Source organism: Haliotis cracherodii, unplaced genomic scaffold (genome assembly GCF_022045235.1).
Source record: "Haliotis cracherodii isolate W230 unplaced genomic scaffold, xgHalCrac1.p SCAF_16, whole genome shotgun sequence".
NCBI lineage: Eukaryota > Metazoa > Mollusca > Gastropoda > Lepetellida > Haliotidae > Haliotis > Haliotis cracherodii.
Window position 1 is genome coordinate 22,665,703 of NW_027266271.1, and position 18,998 is coordinate 22,684,700.

The 18,998-nt window shown below is 40.7% G+C and overlaps 1 protein-coding gene across 1 annotated transcript in view; it reads right to left on the reverse strand.

The window, feature by feature from the left end:
• Positions 1-9,604, reverse strand: part of LOC139463484 (guanine nucleotide-binding protein G(s) subunit alpha-like) — a 37,385-nt gene extending 27,781 nt beyond the window's left edge. Inside the window, exon 1 of the mRNA XM_071244756.1 lies at positions 9,589-9,604. The gene's annotated coding sequence lies outside the window, so the exon portion shown is untranslated. The remainder of the gene's footprint in view (positions 1-9,588) is intronic.
• Positions 9,605-18,998: the final 9,394 nt, after the last annotated feature.

Consider the following 18,998-nt stretch of genomic DNA (forward strand, 5'->3'; position numbering starts at 1 on the left):
TATTACCCTTCTAATCACTAGTGCATAACTTTGTTTTGATAACACTTGTAGACGAAAGACGAAGACGCCATACAGAGCGTGGTACGTCATGGTACACAGGGATTAGATACATTCTACGACTACTGCACCAAACACCTTTACCACACACCAATATGTACGCGTATAAACCCTAGACTGCCAAATCAGTTTGTTAAAAATTTACCATACAAAATCTTTTGGTTTCTTAAAAATATTTGTTTTTGTCTTTCGGAAACGGTTACGGTTGTCATTATTTATGTTGAAAGAAAGAACTTAATAACGTACTAGACAGATGGTAATTGTTAACTGATATTAAATGTCTTTGCTTCTGTCTAGCATGAACAGATTGTATATAGATAGTTCCTAAAAGCTGCCTAAAAGTAGCAGACTGAAACTACCAAACTTTGTTCCAAAGAGTTCCAAACTGCATGGCATATTCGTTGGCTCAACAATGATCCGTAGCAATTAAAATTACAAAAAGTATCGTTAATCGGAATGCCTACCATACGTCTGGTATTTGATTATGCTGTTCTTAAAGTTCCGGCTTGAATTACAGAACATTGTGAGACCATCTTGATAAGAACACACATGGTTAAGAGCACTGTTTCCAAACAACTCAATATCACATCAAAGTCAAATGACAGACCAGAAAAGAATTCTTGAAGCGTCATTCAATCCTTAAGGATTCAAAAAGCAGAAAAGGAACCCAGTCTCTATCTAGAAACTGCAATAAAATAAAAAGTAAAAGTAAACCTATCGTAATAGAGATCACAATATTAGGCCTACATCTATCTCTAGGAAAATGTGATATCGACCTCATTTTGTTGCATGACTAAGATGCCACTGACACCTGATGAAAACTTGATATACTGTAAGAACAGTCTCTTCTCCCCCATAAGGCCATAAGGACATTGTCATAACATATTATCCGAAGAAAAAGAGGAATCGGTTGAAAGGCTATTCAAATAACTATTTCCGTGGATCTATCAAAATATGGCATTACATAATGAAAATTGGTTTCTGTATTTCAACATGAGAATGTCTTTATTATCATCAAAATTAAGTTTCGTCAGAAGATATATACAGGATAAGATTTTATATTGTTAGTTAGTGGGTGCTCTTTGTTGATACTGAATTCCTTTCCAATTGTATTTAACAAAGGTAGACTTCATGATATTTTGAATTATGATAGAAATTCAAAAGGTCAACGCCGGAAAATAATATCTTACCGAAATAGATTCCATTCGACGTAATAGGCAAACAGTGATGAACGGCACTCAGATGTATTACTGGAAATCAGTGATGACACCAGGTGTTCGCGAAAAGAGTAAGCATGGCCTGTTCTACCACCAGCACCCGCCAATCACAGATTTTTTAGAAATAAGTAAGTGTTTGTTTGTTACCATAGACCGCACCCCGCAATACTCTTTCCACACAACGGCGACCAGTATACAATCACTGGAATCTGGAAAAGGATGTCGTTCTGCAAACAAGGTAGCGCCAAACAGTGTACGATACTGCTCGGGAGGACATGAACTGTGAATATTTTTTAGGTGTCATGTCATTAGGTTTACGTTAAAATCTTAACCGATCTTTAAACGAATTAATCGGAGATGTTGTAACGATCTTTGTTTCGAAATGCAAACTAAAAAATCAAATCATTTTAATATCGTAAGTACCCGTCATCCTCATGGCTTTGAGGGTGAACAAAACGAACTGTGATAAAATAAATAATTGTACCCATCAAGGTTGATCCATTACGTGACAATGGACAACAATAAAAATATATCACTCGCGTCATGGAGATTGCCATGGCAAAGCTTTAAATGTGTTCCATGTACAGGTAATGTCTTCTTTCTCGTTTCAATGAGGACCGCCTCCGTAGTCTTGTGGCATAGCGTCCGCCCGGGGAGCGCAAAGCCGTGGGTTCGATCCCCGGCCGCGTCATACCAAGATGCGTTAAAAGATGGTACTTGTTGTTACCCTGTCTGGAGCTCTGCATTAAGGGGCTAAAACATGGACTGGTCGGCTCGGTGTCAGTATACTGTGTTAGTGGGGTATTCATGTTAAACTGCGGCATGGTATCTCAGTGTGCTAGCACTATAAATCGGCATCAGTCCGGACTAGTACAAGCAACCACACACATGCATGCACGTCGCAATATAAGTGCAATAATCTTGGACGCGACGTTAAACACAATTTCACCTCACCTCACCTCACCTCACCTCACCTCACCTCGTTTCAATGGGATCTGGGTGGTTTGGAAGGATATGGTTTCATTCCAATAAACATTGTGGTAATGAAACGTGTCTTTTCATGAAACGCTATTACGAAACGTTTTAATATGAACAAACAGATTAATCATAGAATCGGAAAATTGTTCATACGATGTTGGCTTTGTACATAGAGTCGAGTTATATTGTTATATAAGTCTAATATCACTCCGTGACTTGTTTACAACGAGGGGAAGAAGGAAACAAGGAAGTGTCAAGTCTCACAGACGCTCAGTACGCTACTGTTGTATTTACGCACGCTCGGAACGCTACTGTAGTATACACACACGCTCAGTAAGCTACTGTAGTATACACACACGCTCAGTAAGCTACTGTAGTATACACACACGCTCAGTACGCTACTGTTGTATGCACACACGCTCAGTACGCTACTATAGTATACAATGACGCTCAGAACGCTACTGTAGTATACACACACGCTCAGAACGCTACTGTAGTATACACACACGCTCAGTACGCCACTATAGTATACAATGACGCTCAGAACGCTACTGTAGTATACAATGACGCTCAGAACGCTACTGTAGTATACACACACGCTCAGAACGCTACTGTAGTATACACACACGCTCAGAACGCTACTGTAGTATACACACACGCTCAGAACGCTACTGTAGTATACACACACGCTCAGAACGCTACTGTAGTATACAATGACGCTCAGTACGCTACTGCAGTATACAATGACGCTCAGTACGCTACTGCAGTATACACACACGCTCAGAACGCTACTGTAGTATACACACACGCTCAGTACGCTACTGTAGTATACAATGACGCTCAGAACGCTACTGTAGTATACAATGACGCTCAGAACGCTACTGTAGTATACAATGACGCTCAGAACGCTACTGTAGTATACACACACGCTCAGTACGCTACTGTAGTATACTCTTGCTCTTGCTCAATGTGGGGTATTTAGCAAGATACTGCAGTCAAACTGAACGACCGCTGTTAATCCCACAGCGATGACATATCACGACATATCACGACCGTTGATTCACGGTTTCATGTAGTGCAAGCAACTCGGTAAACGCAGCATTTCACGGCTTGCAGTTACGTCAGTCTGCTAACATTAGTCGTGGAAACAAAGTTGCAACTTTGACGACAGAAAACACATGAACACACAATAACCGGCGACACCGACTGTGTTGACACGAGTTAGCTCGGCCCCACAATGCACTTGTGGAATGTTTCCAGTCACGTGATTACACTAAAGCAAATAATTATGAAAATGTAAACATAAATCCATCTTATTGCTGCATAGGGTTATGGATAATCACACACCCGCTCAGAACGCTACTGTAATATACATTGACGCTCAGTACGCAACTGTAGTATACAATGACGCTCAGAACGCTACTGTAGTATACACACACGCTCAGAACGCTACTGTAGTATACGTACACGCTCAGAACGCTACTGTAGTATACACACACGCTCAGTACGCTACTATAGTATACAATGACGCTCAGAACGCTACTGTAGTATACACACACGCTCAGAACGCTACTGTAATATACATTGACGCTCAGAACGCTACTGTAGTATACACACACGCTCAGAACGCTACTGTAGTATACATTGACGCTCAGAACGCTACTGTAGTATACACACACGCTCAGTACGCTACTATAGTATACAATGACGCTCAGAACGCTACTGTAGTATACACACACGCTCAGAACGCTACTGTAGTATACACACACGCTCAGTACGCTACTGTAGTATACATTGACGCTCAGAACGCTACTGTAGTATACACACACGCTCAGTACGCTACTATAGTATACAATGACGCTCAGAACGCTACTGTAGTATACACACACGCTCAGTACGCTACTGTAGTATACAATGACGCTCAGAACGCTACTGTAGTATACACACACGCTCAGAACGCTACTGTAGTATACAATGACGCTCAGTACGCAACTGTAGCATACACGCACGCTCAGAACGCTACTGTAGTATACAATGACGCTCAGAACGCTACTGTAGTATACACACACGCTCAGTACGCTACTGTAGTATACATTGACGCTCAGTACGCAACTGTAGTATACACGCACGCTCAGAACGCTACTGTAGTATACACACACGCTCAGTACGCTACTGTAGTATACAATGACGCTCAGAACGCTACTGTAGTATACAATGACGCTCAGTACGCTACTGTAGTATACACACACGCTCAGAACGCTACTGCAGTATACACACACGCTCAGTACGCTACTGTAGTATACAATGACGCTCAGAACGCTACTGTAGTATACACACACGCTCAGTACGCTACTGTAGTATACAATGACGCTCAGAACGCTACTGCAGTATACACACACGCTCAGAACGCTACTGTAGTATACAATGACGCTCAGAACGCTACTGTAGTATACACACACGCTCAGAACGCTACTGTAGTATACAATGACGCTCAGAACGCTACTGTAGTATACACACACGCTCAGTACGCTACTGTAGTATACAATGACGCTCAGAACGCTACTGTAGTATACAATGACGCTCAGTACGCTACTGTAGTATACATTGACGCTCAGTACGCAACTGTAGTATACACGCACGCTCAGAACGCTACTGTAGTAGACACACACGCTCAGTACGCTACTGTAGTATACAATGACGCTCAGAACGCTACTGCAGTATACACACACGCTCAGTACGCTACTGTAGTATACATTGACGCTCAGAACGCTACTGTAGTATACACACACGCTCAGTACGCTACTGTAGTATACACACACGCTCAGTACGCTACTATAGTATACAATGACGCTCAGAACGCTACTGTAGTATACACACACGCTCAGTACGCTACTGTAGTATACACACACGCTCAGAACGCTACTGTAGTATACACACACGCTCAGAACGCTACTGTAGTATACACACACGCTCAGTACGCTACTATAGTATACAATGACGCTCAGAACGCTACTGTTGTATGCACACACGCTCAGTACGCTACTGTAGTATACAATGACGCTCAGAACGCTACTGCAGTATACACAGACGCTCAGTACGCTACTGTAGTATACACACACGCTCAGAACGCTACTGTAGTATACACACACGCTCAGTACGCTACTGTAGTATACACACACGCTCAGAACGCTACTGTAGTATACACACACGCTCAGAACGCTACTGTAGTATACACACACGCTCAGTACGCTACTGTAGTATACACACACGCTCAGTACGCTACTATAGTATACAATGACGCTCAGAACGCTACTGTTGTATGCACACACGCTCAGTACGCTACTGTAGTATACAATGACGCTCAGAACGCTACTGCAGTATACACACACGCTCAGAACGCTACTGTAGTATACACACACGCTCAGAACGCTACTGTAGTATACAATGACGCTCAGAACGCTACTGCAGTATACACACACGCTCAGAACGCTACTGTAGTATACACACACGCTCAGAACGCTACTGTAGTATACAATGACGCTCAGAACGCTACTGCAGTATACACACACGCTCAGAACGCTACTGTAGTATACACACACGCTCAGAACGCTACTGTAGTATACAATGACGCTCAGAACGCTACTGTAGTATACAATGACGCTCAGAACGCTACTGTAGTATACAATGACGCTCAGAACGCTACTGTAGTATACAATGACGCTCAGAACGCTACTGTAGTATACAATGACGCTCAGAACGCTACTGCAGTATACACACACGCTCAGAACGCTACTGTAGTATACACACACGCTCAGAACGCTACTGTAGTATACAATGACGCTCAGAACGCTACTGTAGTATACACACACGCTCAGAACGCTACTGTAGTATACACACACGCTCAGAACGCTACTGTAGTATACACACACGCTCAGAACGCTACTGTAGTATACACACACGCTCAGAACGCTACTGTAGTATACACACACGCTCAGAACGCTACTGTAGTATACAATGACGCTCAGTACGCTACTGCAGTATACAATGACGCTCAGTACGCTACTGCAGTATACACACACGCTCAGAACGCTACTGTAGTATACACACACGCTCAGAACGCTACTGTAGTATACAATGACGCTCAGAACGCTACTGTAGTATACAATGACGCTCAGAACGCTACTGTAGTATACACACACGCTCAGTACGCTACTGTAGTATACTCTTGCTCTTGCTCAATGTGGGGTATTTAGCAAGATACTGCAGTCAAACTGAACGACCGCTGTTAATCCCACAGCGATGACATATCACGACATATCACGACCGTTGATTCACGGTTTCATGTAGTGCAAGCAACTCGGTAAACGCAGCATTTCAAGGCTTGCAGTTACGTCAGTCTGCTAACATTAGTCGTGGAAACAAAGTTGCAACTTTGACGACAGAAAACACATGAACACACAATAACCGGCGACACCGACTGTGTTGACACGAGTTAGCTCGGCCCCACAATGCACTTGTGGAATGTTTCCAGTCACGTGATTACACTAAAGCAAATAATTATGAAAATGTAAACATAAATCCATCTTATTGCTGCATAGGGTTATGGATAATCACGAATAATAATAAAATGTGAAACCAAAAACTACCAAGTTTATTATGTTCAAAACGCCTTTTGTCTCTAAATGTAAGGGTGCAAGCAAATAGATGGAACAACTCGTCACTTAGCCCTGTTCGTGGATTTTCAATTTAAGGCACCGCCCATTACAGGTTTCTTTTTAAACGCATCTCCAATAAAACATAAGATTAATCTTAGCAAAGTAACAAAGTTTGCTCTACCTCCATGTATAGTGTTATAAAGTACACTTTTGCCCTGAACTATTATAAACTGTACTTTATCTAAGAAATAATCGACTCGTGGTCGTTATCGTACAATAAAACACTGCAGGGAGAATAAACAATGACGGGCGATATGAGATATCAACATTTTGTACAGCCCCTTTTAGGATGTTGATAAAATGTACAACCTTAAAAACATCTTACCCGTGTTTAAATAATGATGACTCCCTGAAAAGAATACGGTTATGTCGGACAAGTTCATTTTATGAACAGGTGGGTTGAGTTTGGTATTTCCCGCATATTCTCACTATCCTCACGTCGACTACCTTTACCTTTTCTCCCATTACAGAATGTCATATCTCTCCCACTTTTGGATGCAATCGTTCGACCACTGCGTTTATCTGTGGACACTTCCCTGTCAAAAATAACGTACGCCACAGTAGCTGGCATAAATGATCGGTACACTACTGTAGTAGACATACACGATCAGTACGCAACTGTAGTAGACATAAATGACGAGCACCCTATGTAGTAGACATACACAATCAGTACCCATGTAGTAGACATACACAATCAGTACCCATGTAGTAGACATACACGATCAGTACCCTATGTAGTAGACATACACAATCAGTACCCTATGTAGTAGACATACACGATCAGTACCCTATGTAGTAGATCAGAATCCAATGTACACGATCAGTAAGCTGCTGTAGTATTCATACACCATCAGTAAGCTGCTGTAGTATTCATACACCATCAGTACCCTATGTAGTACACATACACAATCAGTAGGCTACTGTAGTAGACAACACAATCAGTAGACTACTTTAGTAGACTTACACGATCAGTACCCTATGTAGTAGACAGACACTATCAGTAGGCTACTGTAGTAGACAACACAATCAGTAGACTACTGTAGTAGACTTACACGATCAGTACCCTATGTAGTAGACATACACAATCAGTAGGCTACTGTAGTAGACATACACTATCAGTAGACTACTGTAGTAGACATACACGATCAGTACCCTATGTAGTAGACATACACGATCAGTGCGCTACTGTAGTAGACATACACGATCAGTACGCTACTGTAGTAGACATACACTATCAGTAGACTACTGTAGTAGACATACACGATCAGTACCCTATGTAGCAGACATACACAATCAGTACGCTACTGTAGTAGACATACACAATCAGTACGCTACTGTAGTAGACATACACGATCTGTACGCTACTGTGGTAGACATACACGATCAGTACCCTATGTAGTAGACATACACGATCAGTACGCTACTGTAGTAGGCATACACGATCAGTGCGCTACTGTAGTAGACATACACGATCAGTACGCTACTGTAGTGGACATACACGATCAGTACCTTATGTAGTAGACATACACAATCAGTAGGCTACTGTAGGGGACATACACAATCAGTAGGCTACTGTAGGGGACATACACAATCAGTAGGCTACTGTAGGGGACATACACGATCAGTGCGCTACTGTAGTGGACATACACGATCAGTGCGCTACTGTAGTGGACATACACGATCAGTACGCTACTGTAGTGGACATACACAATCAGAAGGCTACTGTAGTGGACTTACACGATCAGTACGCTACTGTAGTAGACATACACGATCAGTACGCTACTGTAGTGGACTTACACGATCAGTACGCTACTGTAGTAGACATACACGATCAGTACGCTACTGTAGTAGACATACACGATCAGTACACTATGTAGTAGACATACACGATCAGTGCGCTACTGTAGTGGACATACACGATTAGTTCGCTAATGTAGTTGACATACACAGTCAGAAGGCTACTGTAGTGGGCATACACGATCAGTACGCTACTGAAGTATTCATACACCTTTACAACCGCAGATTGTCTGAAAACAATAACAAAACATCGTACCCATGCCTGTACAAGAAATCAATTAGGAATGAAATAAAATGTATATTTTTCTTCTATGGCAGGACTACTGGCTGCTTCTTGAGCACAGCATCTCAGCTGCAGATAACAGAATTGAATTTTACAGCTTCCGAATCAAATACTATCAGAACAGTGACCGATGTAAATTCATTATGTTATAACAATAAGTTCTGTCATTTTATTTGCTTTATCCCAAATGTTTGTAATTCGAAAAAGTTAAAAATAATCTAGTATGTAATTTGTCTTTAAAAAGAGAGAACCCTGCCTAGTCATTTATAACATTCGCTCAATGAGAATATAATGACGTCATGAAATGAACAATTTGATACAAACCGACACTCTGAAACTGGGTTAGATACATGTAAACGTAAGAACAATTGGGCATTACGATATGAATTTATTTCATGTTCTTCCCAAAATACCCATGTCAACATGGTTCATGACGCAACTCCTATACCCACACCTGAACAGTTACTAATTTTACCTGGGCAATAACCCCCACGACGTGCTGATATAACTACTTCAGAGTAACTTACATGAAGATACTTACCATTTAGGTGACAAAGTCCATCATGTCAGCCATTCTTGATATGGTAATGTCAGAACCTGGTCCAACACAGTTATTACAACATCACGTTACACCTGTAACATCAAAGCTATGCCGCCAGAAGAGACAGATTCAATTACACAGGTAGCGTTATACTGTAGCGTACTGGGCGCGTCTCAGATCACACGTTATTTCCGACTATCGATCTGGGTAATCAGATGTGTTGAGACGAGGTTACACTGTACCTACAGCTCGGCCCTTTGGGTCAGTATCATATTATATTCACATTAATGGGGAAACTATTATTGCTCACAGGGGAGCAGGTTATCAAATGTTATCCACGTAGCTATCAAAGTGACACAGACACTAATACACCCTTGACGCAGTGCATTTCACCATTGGGATGTTTTCCAAACCCCCCTCTACAGAATGAACTCGTCTATCAGCATTGCACCAACATTGTGTGTATGATTCGACCTCCGACATTCAGTTACCCGTATGTCGACGCCAGATCTTATCTACCTCTAGTGTTTTGTATACACAGGTATTTTAACAAACGCCCAGGGAAATTTCAAAACATAGCCATAACTCACTAGTGCTGATATCCGATTACCTTCCCTCGCGCCACAGTTTACGCTTCTCTTTTAAAATCAAACATGGCCGCCCTAAGATAACGTCCTTTTTGGGAGTAGCCTTGTGGTTAAAGTCGTTGCTCGTCACGCTGAAGAATTAGGTTTTATTCCCAGCCTCGGTAAAATGTGTGAAAATCATGTCGCGATATAACAGGGATATTGTTACAGGTGGCATACATCCCTTCTTTAACACTCGAACATACACTCACTCACCTTTCGAGGACGACCATGGACATTCACTTTTAAGATGATAGTTTAGAAGGTCTAGATCATATAATCAAGGCTCGACTAATTGCTCTAAGACAATGATATATTGATCCAACATTATAGTGTAAAGTTTAACAATTGACTGTTTTACATCATATATTAAGACTGTTTAACATCATATCTTAAGGCACCAACAACGTCTTTTCTAGAACTGTCTTATAAACATGCAAATAGGGCATGTATCGCCTAAATATCTCAAAAGAGATATTAATATGAAAACAAGTTTCTAGAACTATCTTAGGTGAGTATCCAAATAATGTTTAGGTAACCTACAAGTATAAAAAACGCACAGGTAGTATGTAGTTCATTGAACCAGACTACACAAAAAAACGGTATATAAATTGGATATATGTTATTGGAAAATGTTGGCGGCCTGATATTCAACAAACGGTTTATAAAAACTAAGCCATTGTCGATTTGCAATGTCTTAAACGGCATTGTTTTCACACTTGTTCAAAAATGTCATGGCGGAAAACAGTAAAGCAAAATGCACGTGCAAATAATGGCATTCGTAACTCGTGGTAGTGGTTATAAAAAGGCAAGCATAAGCCAATAATTTGTCATTAAATAGTCAACATTTTTTAAGTTCGAAAATGCCGAGACAGCGCTCCCGATCGGAATATCGCCATAGGACGTATCCAAAGAGGGGAATCGCAGTCTTCTGTTGCACGCCACTTCAACGTCCACCACAGCACCATTTGTCGCTTTTGGGACCGATACACACAGTTCAATTCCACTGCAGACCGTCCCAGAACCGGACGACCAAGAGTTACCACCCCTGCACATGATTGCTACATTCGACTGTTCCACCCACGTCATTGTAATGCCACAGCTACGGAGACTGCAGGACGCACCCCCCTGGTTTGAGGAGGATTTCGGACCAGAATGTCAGGAACCATCTTCGCGATGCTGGAATCAGACCCAGAAGACCAGTTATCGTCCCAGTTTTGCAACAGATCCATTGACAGCGACGCTTGTGTTGGTGCCATACCTTCCAGCCTTGGAATTTGAGAAACAGGAGACGAGTATTGGATAGCGATAAATCACGATTTCTTATTCACCGGCGAGAAGGTAGACAAGGTGTTTATCGTCGTCGAAATGAACGTTTTGCCACACATTGTGTATGTGAATCCGACAAATTCGGTGGCGGTAGTGTCATGGTGTGGGGGTCCATATCCTACACAAGGATATCTAACTTGGTTGTGTTTTTGGAAATTTGACAGCAAATCGCTACATTGAATCAAATTCTTCAACCCCACCTTCTTCCAATCATTGACCGCCAGAGTGACTGTTGCAACAGGACAACGCTCCAACGCTCCGTGACAGCTCGTGTCACGGCAGACTACTTTCATAATGCCAACATCAACGCCTTGCCCTGGCCGTCGAGATCTCCAGTTCTCAAGCCAATCGAACACCTCTGGGATGAACTCGATACGTCAACGTACGTCAACGTCAGAACACGCCGCAGACACTCCCACAGGACAGAATTCGTACACTTATCCAGTCAGTGCCGAGGAGATGCAGAGCCGTGATTGCTGCCCGTGAAGGTCACACGAGATACTGAGTTCAGCGCAATCCTGTGGCCTATGTTACATGACAATGAACAGTTTTTAATGCCTTTGTACAAAGATAACACGTGACTATCGAGCTCCAAAACGTCACATTTGTATCTATGATATTAAATTAAATATATCGACTTTATTAGGCCCAATAAATTTACTAAAATTCTATCTGTGCGTTTCTATTTTTGAAGAGTGTACTACAAGGGACCCGTGAAGATCCGGGGTAGAATAGGTCTTCAGCAACCAATGCTTGCCGTAAAAGGCTACTATGTTTGTCGTAAGAGGCGACTAACGGTATTGGGTGGTTAGACTCGCTGACTTGGTTGATTCATGTCATCGTATCCGAATTGACCGATGCTCATGATGTCACTAGATTGCCTGGTCGAGATTCGATTTTTTTACGGACCGCCGTCATATGGCAGGAATATTGCTGAGTATGGCGTTAAACAACAAATACAAGACTTACTACAAGGGGAAAGGTTTCTGTTGACGTTATATATTTGGTTGAATATCCAAAAAATGCTTACACAATTTACAAAACTTGACACATCCCAAAAGAGGAAAAGGTTTCTAGAACTGTTGACATTTTACATAAAGATGAGTATCCACATAATGCCTAGATAACTTACACAACATAAGACATACCACAAGAGGAAAAGGTTTCTACATCTGTTGACATTTTGCATGTAGATAAATATCCAAATAATGCCTCTGCAAACTTCCCTTACAATAGACATCACGGAGATTTTCAGTGTTACGACAAAATGGTATATTTATTTACATAATAAAGCTCGGATAAGGAACTTGATTTCGAATACAATTATACATCTCGTGGTCTTCATAAGGAACCCATAACCTTGACTGATAACCAGATCTTTGCTGTGTCAATATGTTTTAGTCAAGTCACCTGTTCACTGCCATGTGAGCATTTCCTGCACGTTTTGGCATCACCTGCTGACCTGGCTTAGTTGTGAGAATAGCATACAATCAATAGCAAACGATCCTTTAAACCAATAGGATTAGACAAGAAACGCATGCGAACACCTCGTTATTTACAACACACGTACACATATCATATCCACCAATATCAACCAGAGAGTTTCATATTTGAAATGCCGAAACGACTTCAGGATACACATCAAAGTCATGTATAATGCAGTGGTTACTTGTTCCTATGATCATTTCTACGGTAATATTGCATGTACAATTTAAACGTCATAACCACAGGGGACAGTGTTAAAGGCAGCTATTTTCAACACACTTTACCATTCTGTTGTTTCGTAATGAGCCATGTTATGCCATGGGCAAACTAATGAGATGTATAGGCATAACCAAGACATGTTCCTCAAAACAGATATCCTGAAGACAGTCTCGTTAATTTCAACGTTTGTGAACATCAGTATAATTGTCGTCTTGGTTCTACACTACCTGACATAGATCTTTTGTATGATCAGTCATGACTTCAAAACAAGACAACCATCTCAGGATGAGCATCAGATGCGACGAACAAAGGTAGTGTGTCTCACCTGGATGCGCATTCGTTGTCTATTGTCCTTCTCCAGACACGCTACAAAGTTTCACTCCAAAAGTCTCTCTTCATTAAAACTGCATTGTTTATTCATTGACAGTCAAAGACTGGCATTCATAAGCTGTAAACCAGTGGCGTCAATAGAGTTGTTTGGTTGAGGGAATTAGTTGGTGGGAATATGCATTCTCTCTCCTCGTGTTTGCGTGTAAATGTATGTATGTACTATGCGCATGACGGTCTTAGTCGTGTGTCATGGGACATTGGTGACAGATGACAAGCACCAAGACACATTTAAGACATTGTGTTTTTAAACTTTACACTAGTGTACAGCACGTTCAAAAATACTCTATCACTAAGACAACAGTGAGAAATGGTTCCTGCAATAGTTACCATACGCATTTACATAATAGACCCGAACATTAAAGAGGCGGTAGGATAGCCTTGTCGTTAAGGAGATCGCTCGTTACGCCAAAGAATGGGTTCGATAGCACACCTTGGTACAGAGTGTGAAACCCATATCTGGTGTCCCCCGCCCATTGATGGAATAGTGCAATTGTATTATTGAGAACATGTAGATGAAGCTACCCAACAAATATCACCTTGTGAATATTGAATTGTATTATTTTTAGATGTTGCTTCTCAACAAATATCACCCTATGGATGTTGAATTGTCTTTTCTTGATATGTAGATGCTGCTATCCAACAAATATAACCTTGTGATTATTGAATTGGATTATCTGAATTTTTAGATATTGCTTCTCAACAAATATCACCTTGTGAATATTGAATTGGAATGTCTGAAGTTTTAGATGTTGCTTCTCAACAAATATCACCTTGTGAATATTGAATTGTATTATCTGAATATTTAGATATTGCTTCTCAACAAATATCACCTTGTGGATATTGAAATGTATATTTTGAACACTGTTGTAAAGACATTGTACTCACGTGGAAACAAATACAACACCGTGGATGAGACTGTAGTCTACGATGACATTAATATCTATCTGAAGTTATTCGCTTTGCTTCAGGCTGATGATACAGCGTTCTACCAAGGATGATCTGCAAAAAGAACTAGGTGTATCTAGTGAACATTGCTATCAGGGGAAACATATCCGCCATGTCATTAAACAATAGACCTCTGTAAACTCCTCATAATGCTATGTTCAGAGCCTGGTTTGTTGTTGAGCACATTCTCATGCCGATGTTCGGTATGGCCTGATGCAACCTGCCTTAGGTTGCAAAAATAACACAAAGCTTTAACATGATCTTAGATAGTAAATTGATTCTGACACAATTACCAGAATTTATAACAGTCGTCAATCTGGAACATATGATGGCTTAATATAAGTAGGGACTTTTGTAGAGATCCTGCTGCAACAACCGAAAAGGTGATGTACGGTTTGTGGATTTTATACTTGATTATGATAACTTGTATTACATTTACATTTTGTATCACATTAACATTAATTACATTTATAGGATCGTTATTTCTGTGACAACGACCAAGATCAATTTACTGCCTGGAAAATTAAGTGTTAATTTAGGTTATCTTGAGGCCAACTTTGAAGCTCTTGTCAGACAGGTCTTACAGTCTGACAAAATGTGTGAAACACTTTCATCAGAACCTGTGCAATAACTACAAACGTCGTAATCCACGTTTCCCATTTTAAAACGTTGGTACAATGTTGGGTTGAGTTGTATATATATATAAACCCCACACAAAATTGTACCAACATACAGTATAGATTTATATATACTGATGGAAACGAATAAGGGAACAATGATGAAACATATAGGTGTCTTTAAAGGGGAAGTGTACACGCAAAAATCACTTTCTTTCTTTTTCTAAACAAAACGCAATTTTAGAATTAGTTAGTATCTGTGTTTGAAAATATACACTCATTTTTTTTCACAGTGAAAGTAGGAAGCTCACAATAGTGTGAAAGTGATATGCCGTTATGAGGCCTTCGTTTTACGAGCGAAATAGGCCTGAGTTATCCCCCTTAGATTATGACGTCATTGGTGCCAATTCAACTGGGTCCCTGTCTATTCTCAACGCAAAAGATATCAAGGACCAGTTTGCGGTAAAACAACATGGTCTACGACACACTCCGGCGCAGTGGTGACTCAGCATAACACAATTCTGGCTGGCATCTGAGATGCTAGAATCACAAAACTGTACCTACACCACGTGAAGCGGCTCTAACCAAGCATGATGACGTCATAATGTTTATCAATTGGCACCAATGACGTCATATTGCAAGGGGCATAAGCCATGGTGTTTTTGTTATGGAAATAGAACACTTGGTAAATGTGAAAAATATATATCGTTTTAGTGCAATAAATATGTTAATTAAATATGATGTTTTTATATTTTTGTTTATGATACTTCTATGTTAACACTTTTAATGTGGAAAAAGTACAAGAAAAAATGGTTCATTTCCGTGTGAACTTGCCCTTTAAGTGCATTGATTCCAATGTGTATTTGGTAGACAAGACTGGGAACCTATGAAAGCATATAATCTTACTGTGTCTAAAACTAAGTGTTCCATCAGTATATATTGCAACCATTGAAGATCAGTGTCTCTTGAACATCGAAACTGTATATGGTTATACAGTTGATGTGTTTAAATTCGTATATCATTTTCTAGTTACAAGTGCTGATTACTAACTGTATATATTACTCAAGGCCACAGTAAAACTGACCAGCTTTTGACTGTTTAAAAAGACACTTTAAATTGTAAGGTTGGACAGGATTCTCTTGTGTTTTCAGGTTTTCATTTTGTATTATTTGCAGAACACAAATGATTGAGATTATTGTCCCTCCATCTTCTAAATAATTCGCTTTTACATTAAATCTATTACACAACTCACAAAAATTGTCCTGATGCCTAGAGCAGGTCATTCACATAACGTTCCCCTTTCTTTTGCTACGTCGGATAGTACGTATGTTACGTTTCTATCAATTAGAAAGTTTTATTAATTCATGTAATATTAATAATTTCAATGCTACCCTTCTCAGTTGATATTTTCCTTAATTCCACAGATACAACGTATTGGTTTCACACATGGCACCATGATAATATGGTTCAACTGTTATGCGTGCAAACTTTTACCCAACAGGCGGAGACCAGAAGATGTCGTACAAACATATGCCATATCTATTTATAGGCAGTACATTTATTGTATTAAAAATTGAAATACGTCTACACTTTTGTTTCCAGCGATAACAGCTACAGCAAGTTGCTCTACTGGTGCTTATTGTGGGAAAGCATTTCATATTCATAAAGAAAATTTACATAGTCCGCTATTTGTTTTTGTTCAAGGTAATTGATGTTATCCATCGCAGCCGACGAGAAAACGACCCCACCTGTCGTTGCGTAGAAAGGAGCCCAGTCAACGTTTCATAATGAACATGAACAGTAGTTTATGGTCCCTCCCTGCAAAGGAGACTGCAGTAATAATAATCAACCCCCAAGTTCACCTTATATGGTTTGCAAAACTCATCCACTTTTGTTATAAACAGTGTTGTCATCATTGGTATTTGACATGGTATACACCATATCATGACACTGAGCCGCTAGTGTCCCGTTTTAGATCAAATTTGTTTTCTAATCAAGCAAATTGCCACCGGACATGAAGGCTGATAATCCATTCGGATCAGATAATCACCCTTTGGTGTCAATAATTCTGACTGTTTTGTCCCTCCCTAACGTATGATCATACATCACCAGCACATGTAATACAAAGATGTATGTCGATGATCTGGTGTCGTTCACCAATGGTCAAATAGCCAATTACCTTCAACTGATTAACGAGACCAGAGAAACCGCCTCCCCTGTTTCATATTTAGTGACAACAACAAAAATCCTCAAGATAGTGAGGAAATATTTTTGCAGCTCCAGCCTTCGCTGTCAATATTTCTCAACATTTTGGGTATGATCGAGCATGGCTTTCTTTGGCTTACGATTTCAAAGAAGGTCATACAACCACTTCTTTCAGTGGCATTTAGAAGTTGGTGTGATGAAGAAAGACAAGTTCTATGGATGAACAACTTCTTTATTACAATAAGTGCGACGTTTCGGTGTAGATCCTAACACCTTTATCCAGCAAGTGCTTGTAATAAAGAAGTTGTTCATACATAGAACTTGTCTTTCTACATCATACGACCATTCTCAGCGTTGTTTGATCAATGTTCCAACATTGAGTGAGTGAGTGAGTGAGTTGGTTTTAACGCCGCCTTTAACAGTATTACAGTTATATCGCGGCGTGTCAGCTTAATGTGGGAGGAAAGCCCAAAGTGATGCCGGTCTCAGACGTTTACCACTTCAATGAAACCCAAGAGCAAGGGTATGGTGCTGACAAACCTAGAAACATAATCGGGGCGAACCGGGATTCGAACCCACAATCATAGGTTTCTGGCGTGCCCAAGGGACGCAACTCTGCACAGCGAATCGCGGCGCCTTAGACGACTGGGTCACCCGTGCCCCCGTTCCAACATTGAAGGCCTTAGAGGAGCTTTCAATAGGTTTAATGGTAGAAATCTATGTATTATTCTCGTCACGATTTGGATGAAATACTGCCGATGTGTCGTTAATTCTTAACTCACTCACTCATTTTAATGGTAGACATGTCAAGGACATATCTAATTTTGACAAAAGTGAGGAAATTCCCAATTTTGATTTGTAACATACATGTATGTTCCCGTGTTTTTATTAAGATTGATATTTGACTTCCATTGTGCGTGTTTCTGATTGGTCACCCGGTAGGGCAGGGTCCGCTTACCATTTCGCGAACATCTGGAATTATTTGATAGTGTTTCACGAACACATGCAATCTCTTCTTAATTACTTTCCCCCAAATACGTATACTTTCCTTCATCGTAAGGATGTCAGATGGAACACGACAACGGTATTTCCGAGGGGACAACTATGTCGCCTTCCAAAACCCGAACTGTTTTCTGTTTACGGGACGATTTTCATCCTTTACATAAAAAACATACTAAACGATGTACGAATAAACGGATAAGCGCAGCTAGTGGTTGGTTGGTTGGTTGGTTGGTTGTTTTTCACCACACTCAGCAATATTCCCGCTATATGACGTCGGTATGTAAATAAACGAGTCTGGACCAGTCAATCCAGTGGTTGATATCATGAGCATCGATCCATGCAATTGGGATCGATGACATGCATCAAGCAAATCAGCGAGCCTGACCACCCGATCCCGTTAGTCGCCACTTACGACAAGCATTGTCGCCTTTTACGGCAAGTATGGGTTGCTGAAGACCTATTCTACCCCGGATCTTCACGGCTCCGCAGCTAGTGACAAAGCTAGATACATTATGACGTACGTCAGTACGAGGGTTGACTTACATGTTCTTAGCCTCACATAGAAGGAATTACGTAAAAGTGAAATCGTTTG